A 14,736-nucleotide genomic window follows, 5' to 3' on the forward strand; every position below is an offset into this window, starting at 1 on the left:
AAGATAACACCTCATAAAGATAGATGAACATTACAATAATGAGATGTTTAAAGCTGCTTCTGGAGCTTCTCCTCTGTTCTTATCACTAGAAGCGGGGCTCATTGTAAACAGGATTTTTGTTTGCTTTTACAATCACTTTTTTGTAAATTTCTAATACCTACTTATTAGATGTGTAGATCTACCTCTCACTGTATTATCCTTAGTTACATAAAATTTAATCATGATTATCCTAGCAAAATAAGTTAGGAGAGGTGGCAGCTGCTGTCCAATACAAAAGTTTTGGTTTTGTTCATTTAGCACAGTACATGATGTCGTTAACCAGAGATACTCACTCAACTTCTATTAGATCCCAACAAATGTAGGAAATCTCTACTCATGTCATAGCTCCAATCCTAGCTTTTTTCTTTATCCATTAATTCAACTAAAATATACAGTAGTATAAATTTAGAACAAAGGAAGTATTGCTTTCAATCTTAGAAAGATCTCTTTCACTTTGCAGACAGACACTACCTAAATGAAATCTGAAATAAAATGCATAGGCCAAGATGCATTTTCCATAGAAAAAAAATAATGAATGAAAGTTAGAAATTGGTGCGAACAGTACTTCTGTTTGACTACAACATGGATTAAATTTGTTTCTGTGGTACTATTTTGAAACCAAACACCTCATATCTGGGCCAAAGTTTTTAACCAGAGTATTTGGTGAAATAGTATTTCTGGATGTGTCTGTGAAGGTGATTTTGGATGAGATTAATATTTGAATCAGTAGATTAAGCAAGGCAGATAGACTTCCCAGTGAAGCTGGGCCTCATCCAATCAGTGGAAGGCCTGAACAGAATAAAAAACTGAGTAAGAAATAATTATTTTTCCCTGCCTGACTGTCTTCCATCTTGGATATTGATCTTCTTTTGTCTTCAGTCTTAAACTTGGACTAGAAACTTACAAAATTACCTCCTGTGGTTCCCAGGCCTTTGGACTTGGACTGGAACTATACAACATACTCCTCTTGGGTCTGCAGCTTGTCCAGTGCAGATCGTGGAACTTCTCTGTCTCCACATCACATAAGCCAGTTCATTTTAGGAAATCATACAAGAGTAATTTATATACATATATATATATATATATATATATATATATACACACACACACACATATATATATATACACACACACACCCCTCATTAGATATAATACAACACATATATTTTCACATAAATATATGTGTGTATATTTATATATATATTACTGAATATAATAGTAATATATATATTTATATTTATATATAAAATAAATTTATATATATATTACTGAATATAATTGTGTCTGTGTGTTTATGGAGAATCTAGAATAATACACTAACTTAAATTTTATATTATGTTTTGGACAATTTCTAAAAAATAAATTTAAAAGTATTTCCTATTTTTACTAGCAGCTTTATTGATTTGCAGTTTATCATTCTATGTAAAATTCGATATTAACTCAATTATTTTTAGTCATTACCTGGAGATCAATTTCAAAAAGCCTCTCTTCTCCTCTATTAAATAAAAGTAATGCTAATGATATTCTGCCAGCTTCAAATTGACTGATTTATCACATCATTACACAGCCATCCTGCATATGCACTTTGTTTGTGGAATGGTATAGTTTGACAATAACAAATCACTATGCCCTCTGTTGTTGAAAATGTTAGAAGAAAGGCAGCTCGCACACACAAAACCAAATGGTGCTGCAATGCTTAGATGCAATCGACTTCTGTATTAGCTATTCATAAGCCACACGTACAATCATTTAGAACTTTTTCATCTTGAAGATTTCAAATTCTGTCTCCTCACTCATTCCCCCTGAGTCTACTCTGCTTTGATTCCGTGATGGTGAAACTGTAGAGTTCCCTTATCTTCCTTGCAGGATGTGCTACAGGGATGTAGCTCACTCCTTAGTCATCCCACTGCCCTGTGGCTCAAATCTCCAGGGGGAGCATGCCGACGAGCAGGTGCAGAGGCTCTGGAGAGTGCTTTTGAGATCCAGCTCCATAGCAGCCTCTAGGCATGGGTGTCTATGATGCCTGAAGCCCAAGCCAGCAAGTGTTACAGTGTGCTCTTTCAGCTTTGCTGTCTGCAGACAGCTTGTGTTAATCAGCTCAATAGATCTTCTGCCTTAGCATAAGGGGAGGGGGCCAGCACGACAGCCTGAGTTCTTTCCCAGTGTACTGGAAGAATCGGATAACACTTGAGCTAGAAGGATGAGTGCAAGGTTTTATTGAGTGGTGGAGGTTGCTCTCAGCTAGGTGGAGACAGATGGGGACCTGGAAGCAGGGAAAGGAGTGAGAAGGTGGTCTTCCCCTGGAATCAGGAGGTACAGTAGTCAGACTGTTCTCTGCCATGGCTGAACTCCCTTTTGTGTCCAGACGTCCTTTCTTTTATCTCTTCCTCTGCTGTGCCACGCTGCCTCTCTGTTCCTCTGGATGTTCAGCTTCTGTGTCTGTGCCCATTAAGATCTTGGGTTGATATGGGCAGGCATAAGGTCCTTGGTTAATATGGCAAGCAAAAGGCAATCCTTTGTGCCTGAGAACAGAAATGCCGGAGCCAGGGTTTTTCAAGTTTCAAGGTGGGGCTTTTGCCAGGGAACCACCCTCTTCTACCCAGTATTTCCCTGTCTTCTGTCCATATTAGTAGGTAGGCCTCAGAAATCAATTTACCTATATAAAATATCTGGTTCTGATTGGTAGTGACCACTGACCTTATATAAACAGATTTTTATATTCACAGCCTGTAAGTCGATTCTTTTTATTTATTCAAAATGCTGATGGTCAGAATAACTGAAACTCCTAAAAAAGTTAAGAAACTCTGACTGGCAAACTCTCCTCAAATTTCAGATCAAATTGTGGGTTCAGATGCAAAAATTAAACAAAAATATCAAATAATTATCTCTTGTAGATTCAGAGAAATATTTCTTTTGCTTCTTTTTAATTTCCATTTACTTATATGTACAAAAGTCCAAGGGAAAATATAATATCAAAGTGTGATATTTTATTTAAATGATTGCAGTAATAGAATGATACCACAGTCTGCAGGACCAGGACCTTAAAGATAGCCACAAGAGAAGAAAATGGAAATAATGAAAACAACAACAACAACAACAAACAAACAAAAACTGGCTGCCCTTAATGTCAAAATCTGTCACCAAATTAAGTATTATTTTGGATACTTCTATTATCCATGGGACACATTCTTAAAGAACAGATCAAACTGGATGAAGTCTGGGTACCTTTGGAGATAGAAATTCAACAGGTTGATCCATCTAACAACAGACTTTAATGTGAATGTGGAAGCATTGAGCAATTCCAAGGCAGAACTCATGGAAATCAGTGAAGATAAAACTAAAATCAGAAGATCTCAAGGCAATCCCTTCCATGAAGTGACGGATGAGTATAAAAATGATGTACAAAAAAAACCCAAAAAAACAGATCTGTGGCCAGGCACAATGGCTCATGCCTGTAATCCCAGCACTTTAGGAGGACAACTAGGGCAGATCACAAGGTTGGGAGTTTGAGACCAGCCTGACAAACATGGTGAAACCCCATTTCTACTAAAAATACAAAACAAAACAAAACAAAAAATAGCTGGACATAGTGGTGCATGCCTGTAATCTGATAGTACTGCAGCTACTCAGGAGACTGAGGCAGGAGAATCTCTTGAACCTAAGTGGCGGTGGTTGCAGTGAGCTGAGATTGAGCCATTGTATTCCAGCCTGGGTGGCTAAATGAGCCTCTGTCCCACCACCCTCCCTAATAAACAGATTTCTTTGTATTAAAGGCTTCCCAATTGACACAACTCTTGATAACATAAAAGAATGGTTAGAAGAGAAAGGTTAAGTACTAAATATTCAGATGGAAAGAACATTGCATAAGGTACTTTAGAGATCGAGTTTTGCTGTGTTTGATAGCACTGAATGTGCTGAAAAGTTTGTAGATACCCTGAACAGAAAAGTACAAGGACATAGACCTACTAATACCTTTCAAGGAAGATTACTTTCCAAAAAAAAAAAAAAAAGGAAGAAAGAAAACAAAATAAAGTGTAAGCTTAATGAAAAGCTAAAGGAAGAAAATACTGAAATTAAATGTCTAGAAGAAATGACTGTATGCTTGCTAAAATTTTCAGGTGACTTAGATCATCAGACCTACACAGATGGTTTATACATCCTTTTCTCAAATTATGGTGTAATAAAATGGATAGTTTTTGTCAGAGGAGTATAATAGGGGATAATTCTATTTAAAGAAAAAGCTAAGAAAACATTAGGCAAATCTAAAGATACAAATAATGGTAACCAGCAAATAAGGAACACAGAAGTGACGTGAAAAGTAATAGAAGAGGCGGAAAAAGAAGCATTGAAAAAAATTATAGAAGATCAACAAGAATTCCTAAACAAATGGAGGTCAAAAACGTCACAGATTTAAAGGAAAAGGAAAGGTAATCAATCTACACAGTTTGGGTCTGCTTAAAAGAAAATTACACTTTCTGGGAAAGTAAAGGAAATTTGTTAATGATGATGAAAATGGTGCAACTGGACCTGTGAAAAGAGCAAGGGAAGAAACAAGCAATGAAACAGAAAAGAGAAAATGGTGCTGGAGACCAGTAGTTTAGTAAACCAAACTTTTATTCATTTTAAATTGGTTTCAAACTGCTTTTTTTTTTTTTTTTTTTTTTTCAAAAGGAAGCCTTTTAAAAAGAAAACTAAATCAGGTCCACTTCTATGTCCACCTGTGAGAAAGGAATTTTTTTTTATTTTTTTTTTGCCCCTCGGTTTGTCTTTTTTTCTGTTATCCAAATTAGAATTATTTTTTTGAATGTACAGTTCTGTTTGTGTTATTTCAGACCATTCAAATATCAAAAGGAAGAGTCTTCCTAAATTGCATTCATAATAATTTTGCAAACACTAACAATCATTAATATTATCTTGATGAAAAAATATGACCTGTGAAAGCAAATTCTAAAGCAACCCAACACAAGAACAGAAAACCAAACACCATGTGTTCTCACTCTTAAGTTGGTTTTGAACAATGAGAACACATGGACACAGAGAGGGGAACATCACAGAGAGGGGCCTATCAGGGAGTGTGGAAGCATTACCTTTGAAATCTGGCATTAGACAAAAATGCCCTCTCTCACCACTCCTATTCAATATAGTATTGGAAGTTCTAGCCAGAGCAATCAGGTAAGAAAAAGAAATAAAGGGCATTCAAATAGGAAAGGAGGAAGTCAAATTGTCTCTATTTGCAGATGACATGCTTGTATATTTAGAATACCCTATGGTCTTAGCCCAAAATCTCCTTAAACTGATAAACAACTTCAGCAAAGTCTCAGGATACAAAATCAACATGCAAAAATCGCAAGCATTCCTATACACCAATAACAGTAAAAAAAGAAAAAGAAAAAAAAAAAAAGAAAGAATAAGAAAAAACAGGTTACAAACTAGTTTGAATGCATTGTCTTAAAATGTCTGTATATTTTATTAAAATAACAAATGCAAAAAACAATGTATGACTGCTGACCTGTCTCCAAGAATGCTGTGCTCAATGTTCCTTGAAATATCTGTGTTGATAATGCTACATGATGTTAATCTGAAAAGTGTTACAATCTCCATAATGACACTTAGACTCACAGCACAAGCAAATCAGGGAAATTATTTCAACAAAAATAGTCTTATATATTTTTAGTTTTCTTTCTTTAAATCTTACACCATACTATTTAAATTTATCTTGTTCATTCTCTTCTGTCCCATTCTCCACACACACAAAAAATATGAGTGTATTCATTCTTCACTTCTGAACAAGGGTTTGACTGCATACTCTCCAAGCTGAATTCCACATCATACCTCTTCTTCTGCAATAGAAGGCTTTATATGATTAGGTTATTTGTTTTATTTGTTATTCTATTTATACTAATCTCAAGCAGAGTAGGTGTAGTCAAAAATCTCAAACATCCTGTTAGTTTTTTAATTAAAAAAAAAATCTTAGGGATATGGGAAATAGTACCTTTGCTTACTATCGGACTATTAATTTAAGAATGCTGGTGTAAATTAGTTGTCAGCAACATTTATATATGCCACTTGAAACAGAATCCTTCCGATCTCCACTAACAGTTTATTTAATTTTATAAGCTGAGATACCAAAATAATGAGGATGAGGAAGAAAAAGCCAGCATCATGTAATGAAAGAGCAAATTTGCTAACACAGTTCTAAGAATTTTGAGGATATAGGCATATCTCCTCAAAAAAAAATAAGCATAAAAATTGGGCTTCATGACTTATGTTTGGCATAGTCTGTGATTAAAAAAAGATATAAAAATATGGTCAGAGGTATTAAAACTTCATTAAACATTGCTAAATATGTTTTGCTTGATGTATATATTCTTTTAACTTATATTTGAAATTGGTACTCTTGAGATATGTATTTCTTAATTAATCAAGACAAATATCATATTTCCCTTCCTAGCTATTTCCATCTATGTATGAAAAATAAATGTCATGCTTCACCAAAATGAAGTACTTCCCAAAGTACATTTACCTATATTAATTCTGCACTATGCCAACAGATGCACAGTAAAAAACTGTAAAATTAATGTCTGAGGTTGATTTAAACAATGTCAAGTTTTCTTTAACTCTGTACTTTTAGGAAAGTATATTTTATATGGTAAGATGCATTTTGAATTTAAGTAGGAAGGCATTACGTACAGCTTCTCCAACATTATTGGTCAAAAAAATCTCTCACTTTTTGAAGTATTCTGAATTTAATTTAAAAATATTTCTCTACTTTTTTCTTTAATATGTCTCCTTTGAACTTTTATATAATATGAAATGTTATATAATGAATAATTCATTTAACATATATTTATTTTGTACAAACTACTGGTCATGCATATTGCAAGTTTCTGAAAATATAGACATGGATGGAAGACTTCCTGCTCCTGAGAGCTCATATTCCAGTAGAGGAGAAAGGCGGGTAAATAGACAATTATACACACTGGTATGTGTTGCATTCCAGCTTCAAAGTGGAGCTCCCAGAACACCTGGGAAAGTGTTTCAGCCAGACAGGTGTGTGCCGGTCAACAAAGACTTCTCTGAGAGGTGATAGGAAGGTGAACTTAAAATGATAGGTAAAGATAACCTATGGGATAGGGAAGGGGTTATGGCAGAGAGGATAAAACAATTCCCAGGCTAACAGAGTAGCAGTGACTGAGTCCAGAAGTGAGCCAGTTCACCCTAGAGATAGAGTACATCTCATATGCAGTAGCTTGGAAAAGGAAGAAGTTCTTGGTTCACAAGTTGAAGATGGTTAAGATGAGAGATACAAGCCAGGGCCAGATCTCCAAGAGCCCAGAGCACAAAATTAGACCTGTAGAATTGATCTCAGGGCCATTAAGAAGCAGTGAAGGTGCTTGAATAGAGGATAACAAGATGATAGTAACATTTTAGGAAAGTCACTCTAGAAGTCTGTTTGGGAAAGGGATTGTAAGATCATGACGGAAAAAAGTGAGGTAGGTTTGATGTGGCAGGGATTCAAGTAAGAGATAAGGGGACCTGCCAATGGGGTCAGAGAGTGTTTATACTGATTACATACACAGTGTGAAATGTAAAACATAGCTATGACATACAATTTTGTAAGTAAAATATGTCCTATTTTTCACATATAGGAATCAATCTTTAATATTCATTTATAAAAGGAAGTATTTTACTATTTTGAAATGTTTTTATGTTATTGGGTTAATTATAGTTTTGAAACCCTTATCCATAAAAATAAAAGGAAGGAGGCAAAATGGAAATGTGGTGCAATACGTAACATTATAAAATGCCATAATTTTACAACTGGAATATATACTTGAAATATTGCTTTACCTTAATCAAAATTAACACTGTGAAAGCATATTCTTCCCATGGCAGGCTTTAAAATACTTTCTTTCATAGTAATCCTATTAAGTATTCCATTGTAAATTAAATACCAATATTTTAAAGCCTAAAATAGATTACATCTTACAAAATTTACTATTTTGCCCTTTCCGTTTACACTCTAAAATACAAAATGAGCTTTTAAAACTTTTTAAAAAATAGATAGTATTTAATTATATGGAAATTACACACACACACCCCAACACACACACATATATTGTCAATAGAATTCTACTGAATAATTGATTCAACTGGCCCTCTACTGATATTTAGTTTATTTCAAATGTTTGCTTTTAAGAACAATGCTGCAAAATGCTGTCCCAAAAGCATTTGCATACATATAAGATTATATCTATAGGAAGTATATGGATGGCTAAATCAAATAATATGTTTTTAAATTTTAATTTTGATAGATATTACCAAAATGCCCTTCAATTGCACCTGTTTATTCTACCATCTACCCAAGCTAAGGAGAGCTGTTCCCCAACAACCTCACAAATGTGTGGTATTACAAAATATTTTTATCTTTTTAATATGATAGGTGAAAAACGTTGTTTTGAAATGAATTGTTAGATTATGGAATAGGTTGAACAATTTTTTCAGGACCATCATATAATCATCACTACTTATTGATACCCAGGCCAAGATGACATAGAGCTAAAATGCAGCCTACATTTTTCCAAGCTATGCATTGTAATAGGAGCTTTAGCTACTAGCAAAGGGAGGCTTTGTTCTAATTCACAGTAAGGTATCACAATAGCTAACAGGGGTGCTAATTCGGTTAGGTATTATCTGAGTGATACATATGAAACTGTTCAGATCTATTTTATTGATGTGCTTTCCTAAATGTTAATTGTTATCTTTTGTCATGTGAACTGAAAATAAATTTCATAGTTTTTTTTTTTTGGCTTGTTTTATTTTAAATTACAGTAGTACTTCTATCATATAAACATTTTAAATTTTTATGTGTAAAAATTTGTCACCTTTTCCTTTTTGGCTACTGTTAGGCTGACAAAGACATTCCCTTTGCTAACATTAGAAAATATGTACCCATATTTCTGTTTCTATTTTCACTGTTAAATTTTTATGTTAATAATTTAATCCTTCTGGAATACATTTTGATGTGGGAGTGAGCTAGAAATGAACTTTATCTCCAAATAACTAGTCCGTTTCTCCCTCATTTAAATGTCACTTTTAACATTATCTCTAATATGTATTGAAGTCTATTCCTGGATTTTTTTTTCTGTTCCTGTTATTTGTCCAAATAAGTAAATTGTTTTATAAATCTATGTTTATAATATGATTTAAAGTATAGGAGAATGAATTCTATGTTTCTTTTCAGAATTGAGTGATCTTAAATGTTTACTGTTATAAAGAACCTTTTGTGTTCAATTTTCAAAAAAAAATCTAGCTGTAATTTTAACTGATCTAATATTACTTTGGAGATTACAAAAATGTTTTCCATGTGAATGGAAATACTGAAATACTACAAGGCAGAAGAGATTATTTTGTGTAAATACGTTATTGAAAACTAGATCCAAGAAGTCAGAAATGTAGATTGAGTTTACAGAAGAGTTTAAGTAAAATGAGATAATACTTGAATCTTACTACTTAAGAATAACACATTGCAGAAGCTTTGCTCTTTTATCAATCCTGGTCTTGTTTAACAGCGAGTTTCAGTAGGACTAAATGCACTTATCCTTAAAGGTCCTGCATGATCTCCCTGATGCTGTTTAACAAATGTAGTGTGCTGGTGACATGTGACTGGGCTACTGAAGTCAGACTTCCTTTTGTCCCATTGGGTTGATCTATCTGTAGCAGATTTATTTTACAAAGCCATATCCTACAGGCATGCCACTAAGTATATATCATCATCATAGTCTGACATTTTGACTCCTAGATTTTATCTCACCCTGCAGATTATCTGAAATGCTATCCCCAATATTTCTCTGGCAATATCAACTATCTGCTGCTAAGCTGAGCCTTAAAAATTAGAAATTAAAAATATGCTAGATGTTGAATAAGATAAAACATAAATGTAAGACATCACCCTCATAAACAATTAGTTAAAAAATTTTACTAAGGGACTTTTTATTTACACAAAATCACTACCTTCTGGCACCTGTATTATGCCCATGCTACAATTCATGTATGTACTGAAAAAAATGATAGCACTGATATTAAATCATCCTCCTTGTATTAGGAGTATGATTAACAAGTAGGTTAAAACCTAAGAAACAGAAACTTATTTGGGCCGGGAGCAGTGGTCTAAGTCTGTAAGTCCAGGACTTTGAGAGGCCAAGTTGTCTGGATCACCTGAGGTCAGCAGTTCGAGAGCAACCTGACCAACATGATGAAACTCCATCTCTGCTAAAATTACAAAAGTAGCCAGGCATGTTGGCACATGCCTGTAATTCCACCTATTCAGCAGGCTGAGGAAGGAGAATCCCTTGAACCTGAGAGGCAGAGGTTGCAGTCAGCTCAGGTCATGCCATGGTACCTCCAGCCTGGGCAACAGAATGAGATTCCCTCTAAAAAAATTAAAATTAAATTAAAAGGTAACTTTTAAGCCCACTCCCCCACCCTCTAGTAGTCCACAAAACCTATTGTTTCCAGATTTAATTCCATGTGTGCTCAGTGTTTAGCTCCCACTTGTAAGTGAGAACATGCAGTATTTGGCTTTTTGTTTCTACATTAATTTGCTTAGGATTCTGACTCCAGTCGCATCCAAGTTTCTGTGAACAATATGATTTTATTCCTTTTTTATGGCTGCATAGTATTGCATGATGAATATGTGCCATATTTTCTTTATCCAATATTGATGGGCCCTGGGTTGTCTCCATGTCTTTGCTATTGTCAATAGTGCAGCAATGAACATATGTGTGTGTATGTCTTTTTGGTAGAAGAACTTATTTTCTTTTGGGTATATAACCAGTAATGAGACTACTAGTTCAAAGAATAGTTCCATTTTAAGCTATTCAACAAATATCTAGGATGCTTTCTGCAGTGACTGAACTAATTTACATCAACATCAACAACTTATAAGCAATCCCTTTCCTCCACAGACTTGACAGAATCTGTTGTTTTTTGACTTTTAAATAAAAGCCATTCTGACTAGTGTGAGATAATATCTCACTGTATTTTATATTTGCATTTAACTGATATTTAGTGACACTGAGCTTTTTTTCATATCTTTACTGGCCATCTGTATGTCTTCTTTTGTGAAGTGCCTATTCATGTGTTGATGTCCTTTGCCCATTTTTAATGGAGTTATTTGGTTTTTGCTTGTTGATTTGCCTAAGTTCTCTATAGATTCTGGATATTAGGCCATTTTCAGATGCATAGTTTACCAATACCTCCTCCCATTCTGTAGGTTGGTTGTTTTTTCTCTATTGATAGTTTCTTTTACTATGCAGATGTTCTTTAGTTTATTTAAATCCCCCTTGTCTGTTTTTGCTTTTGTTGCAGTTGCTTTTGGGGACTTAGCCAAAAATTATTTGATAAGGCCAATGTCAAGAAGAGTCTGTCCTAGGCTGTCTTCTAGAATTTTTATAGTTTGAGGTCTTATATTTAATCTTCAACCCATTTTGAGTTAATTGTTGTAGGTGGTGAAATGTAGGAGTCTACCTTCAATTTCTTGAATATAGTCAGTTATCCCATCACCATTTATTGACTATGAAGTCCTTACCCCATTTGTTGTCTTTGTCAGTATTGTAGAACAAAGATCAGATGGTTTTTGGTGTTAGGCTTTATTCCTGAAATTTCTGTTCTGTTCTGTTGGTCTATATGTCTGTGTTTGTATTATATACTGCTATTTTCTATTCTTAAAATAAGTTTCAAAGTTACATGTCCCAAACAGAATTCTGAATGTGCACCCTGCTATCCTGTTCTTCCAGCAGTCTTCCCTGTCTCATTTTTCACAAGGTACCAGGACAGATAACAACAACGGGGAAGTGCCACACTTTAATACATCAGCTGTCATGAGAACACACTCACTCTGATGAGAACAGCATGAGGAAAGTCACCTCCATGATTCAATCACTTTCCACCAGGTCACTCTTCTAATACATAGGGATTACAATTCAAGATGAGATTGAATGGGGGCACAGAGTAAAATCATATCATTCCGTCCCTGATGACTTCCAAATCTCATGTCTTTTTCACATTTCAAAACCAATCATGCTTTCCCCAAAGTTCCCAAGTCTTAATTCATTCCATCAATAATCCAAAAGTCCAAGTCCAAAGTCCCATTTGAGACAAGGCAACCATCTTCTGATGAGCCCATAAAATCAAAAACAAGTTAGTTAGTTTCAAGAAATTACAGGGGTGCAAGCATTAGCTAAATTTTTCCATTCCAAATGGGAGAAATTTGACATATCTCAGAGCCTAGAAAATCTCTCTATGGTAAGCTCTCTATGGTAAACAACTGATAATATTTAATAAATAAATAAATAGAAAGTAATTTATCTTTTGGAATGGTTAAAAGATAGTTATGTTTTAAAATGTTATGATTTTGGAATATTTGCTTTCAAAAATTTCAAAATATGTATTTAAGTAAAAATCAGTATAACAGTTGTAAGGATATATGGTAGAGTGCAAATGTGAAGAGTTTTCTAAATGTCATGTGAACTTTGTTAGAGCAAATGGAGTCATTTATTTTATAACATAATTCTGATTTAATGATAACATATCTATTATTTCTGATGTGATGTAATAATTCATAGAACAAATTTATCAGAAGGCATTACATTGATCATCAGAGATGTAGCTGAGGCTTTCAGAGAACTACATCTAATGGGAGTTGTATAAAGATCGTGATATATTTCAAATTGCATCCAGTATCACATATATAAGGTATGTTTCAAAAGACCAAGCAAAAGCAAATGTATGCAAGGTGTAATTGATCAAAACTAAAATATCCATTTGATCTGTCGAACCAAATATTACTGATCTAAACCTCTTACCAGAACTGTGAAGCTGGGTCATAGGAAACTACAAAAACGATATGATTTTTCTTACAAGAATTTCATAGGTATGTTAATAAAGTAATGAAAAGGAATTCATAATGGGTAAAGAATATCAAATGGGTATCATAAAGATAAAAATACTGGTATCAGTCTTTGTATTTTAAGGAATGCTATGACTCTTAATTCCTGCATTTTACTAATTTGATGACTGGCAACTAGTTATCATCTGCCCAAAAGGCTAATTTAATCATTTGGATCTGAATGTCCCCATGGTTATAACTATTTCAGCATTGGCACATTTTTAGTTCTCTGCTCATAATTAATCTTATGCAGACCATTTTTACATAATGTAAATCTATTTCTTCCTTCTAGTAATTGCATATCTAATTTACTGTGAAAAGAAGCCAATATTGCATCTGCTAAAGTAACTAAAAAGCAAAACTGTAAATATCATCAACTAATGATTTTTATCACTTAGCTTTACTTTTTTAACTTTTGGAACTTTGCAAATACTACATTTGCAAAACTTTGAATTACATCTTTAGTTTGGATGAGTAATTATGCCTTGGCATGAAAAAATATTTTATATACCAAGAGTTTCTTGTTGATAGTTATGTAAAGAAAGCAATCCAATAACCACCACTGATAGAAAATATTATACTTAAATAAAGCTCATTTTTTTTAGCTGAAGCCCATGGGACAAATATGAAACAGTAGAAAATATTTTGAACAGCAGTACAGTTGTAAAATATGCCTGAAGAAGTGCTTACTCTATTATAGCTGTTTTCTCATTTAGTTTAAACCATCCTGCTTTATGGAAAATTATATTGAACAAAATGCTGACTTCTGGTCACGTCAGCATAGGATGATAAAGGTTTGCTCAGTGAGATTAAGGGATCACTGCCAAACCACAGGGATTCATGGACAGGTAAGACCCAGTTCATTAACCAAAAAAAAAACTTAGGTTTGCATGACACTTTTAAGTTTTCGTATAATTTTTATATCAATGCTTTTATTTGTCTTTCTTAACTCTGGTGAATCTTCAAGTATTAGAATTATATATTAAAAAAAACTCAGTTTCTTAAAAACTTGTCTCCCCCCAAAATACTAAGTCATATGTGTTAAATGATGCTAATGACTAGGATTCATTGGTATTATTATCACCACTCTCAAATTTGGGACAAAATCAGGATTCATTTACTTCATAGCTATTGCAAAATTATGTTTTGTATTTATTTTCTGTACAATCTATAATCTAAATATAATTTTAAAATTTTTTAACTTTTTTCTTTTTTTTCCTCTCTGGCTATATCATCTGCTTCCTAATTTATATCGTGTGTTGATTTTCAATGTGACTACTTGATTTCCAGATCTTCCTATCACTCTAGTTTTGTTTTTTACTAAAGCATAATTGCTAATAGAAGATGGTTTCTCACCAGATAGCAAAGCACATTTCTTTGTTAAGAGTATTCTATCACTATTTTTGCCTGCTGGAATACTTAGTCAAATTCCCAGTATCCATCAGTAGTATCGATGACATTGATATCAAATATTTGTGTTCTTTCAAGGTTTACTACTCATGATTTCCTAACTTCAGAGCATCAATTTTCTCCTCTTTTTGTGAAAACCTATAATGTTTTCATTGTTTCTTGATGAGAATATATGGTAGTGATTTTTGAACCCTGGGGAATCAACACGATGTTTCTTTTACCTATGCGCTTTATCATATTTATATGATATATGATGGACTTAGAACTCCAATTAATATTTTCTAGTGGTTATGCAATAGTTTTCCCAACAATTGCTTAAATTTGAGTTAGTATCTCTG

General features: G+C 33.7%; 1 pseudogene; it reads left to right on the top strand.

Moving 5' to 3' along the window:
• The first annotated feature begins 3,114 nt into the window (after positions 1–3,114).
• Positions 3,115–4,640, top strand: LOC101040858 (lupus La protein pseudogene; annotated as a pseudogene).
• The last annotated feature ends 10,096 nt before the right edge of the window (positions 4,641–14,736 follow it).

The sequence above is a fragment of the Saimiri boliviensis genome, chromosome 9 (genome assembly GCF_048565385.1).
Source record: "Saimiri boliviensis isolate mSaiBol1 chromosome 9, mSaiBol1.pri, whole genome shotgun sequence".
Lineage (NCBI taxonomy): Eukaryota > Metazoa > Chordata > Mammalia > Primates > Cebidae > Saimiri > Saimiri boliviensis.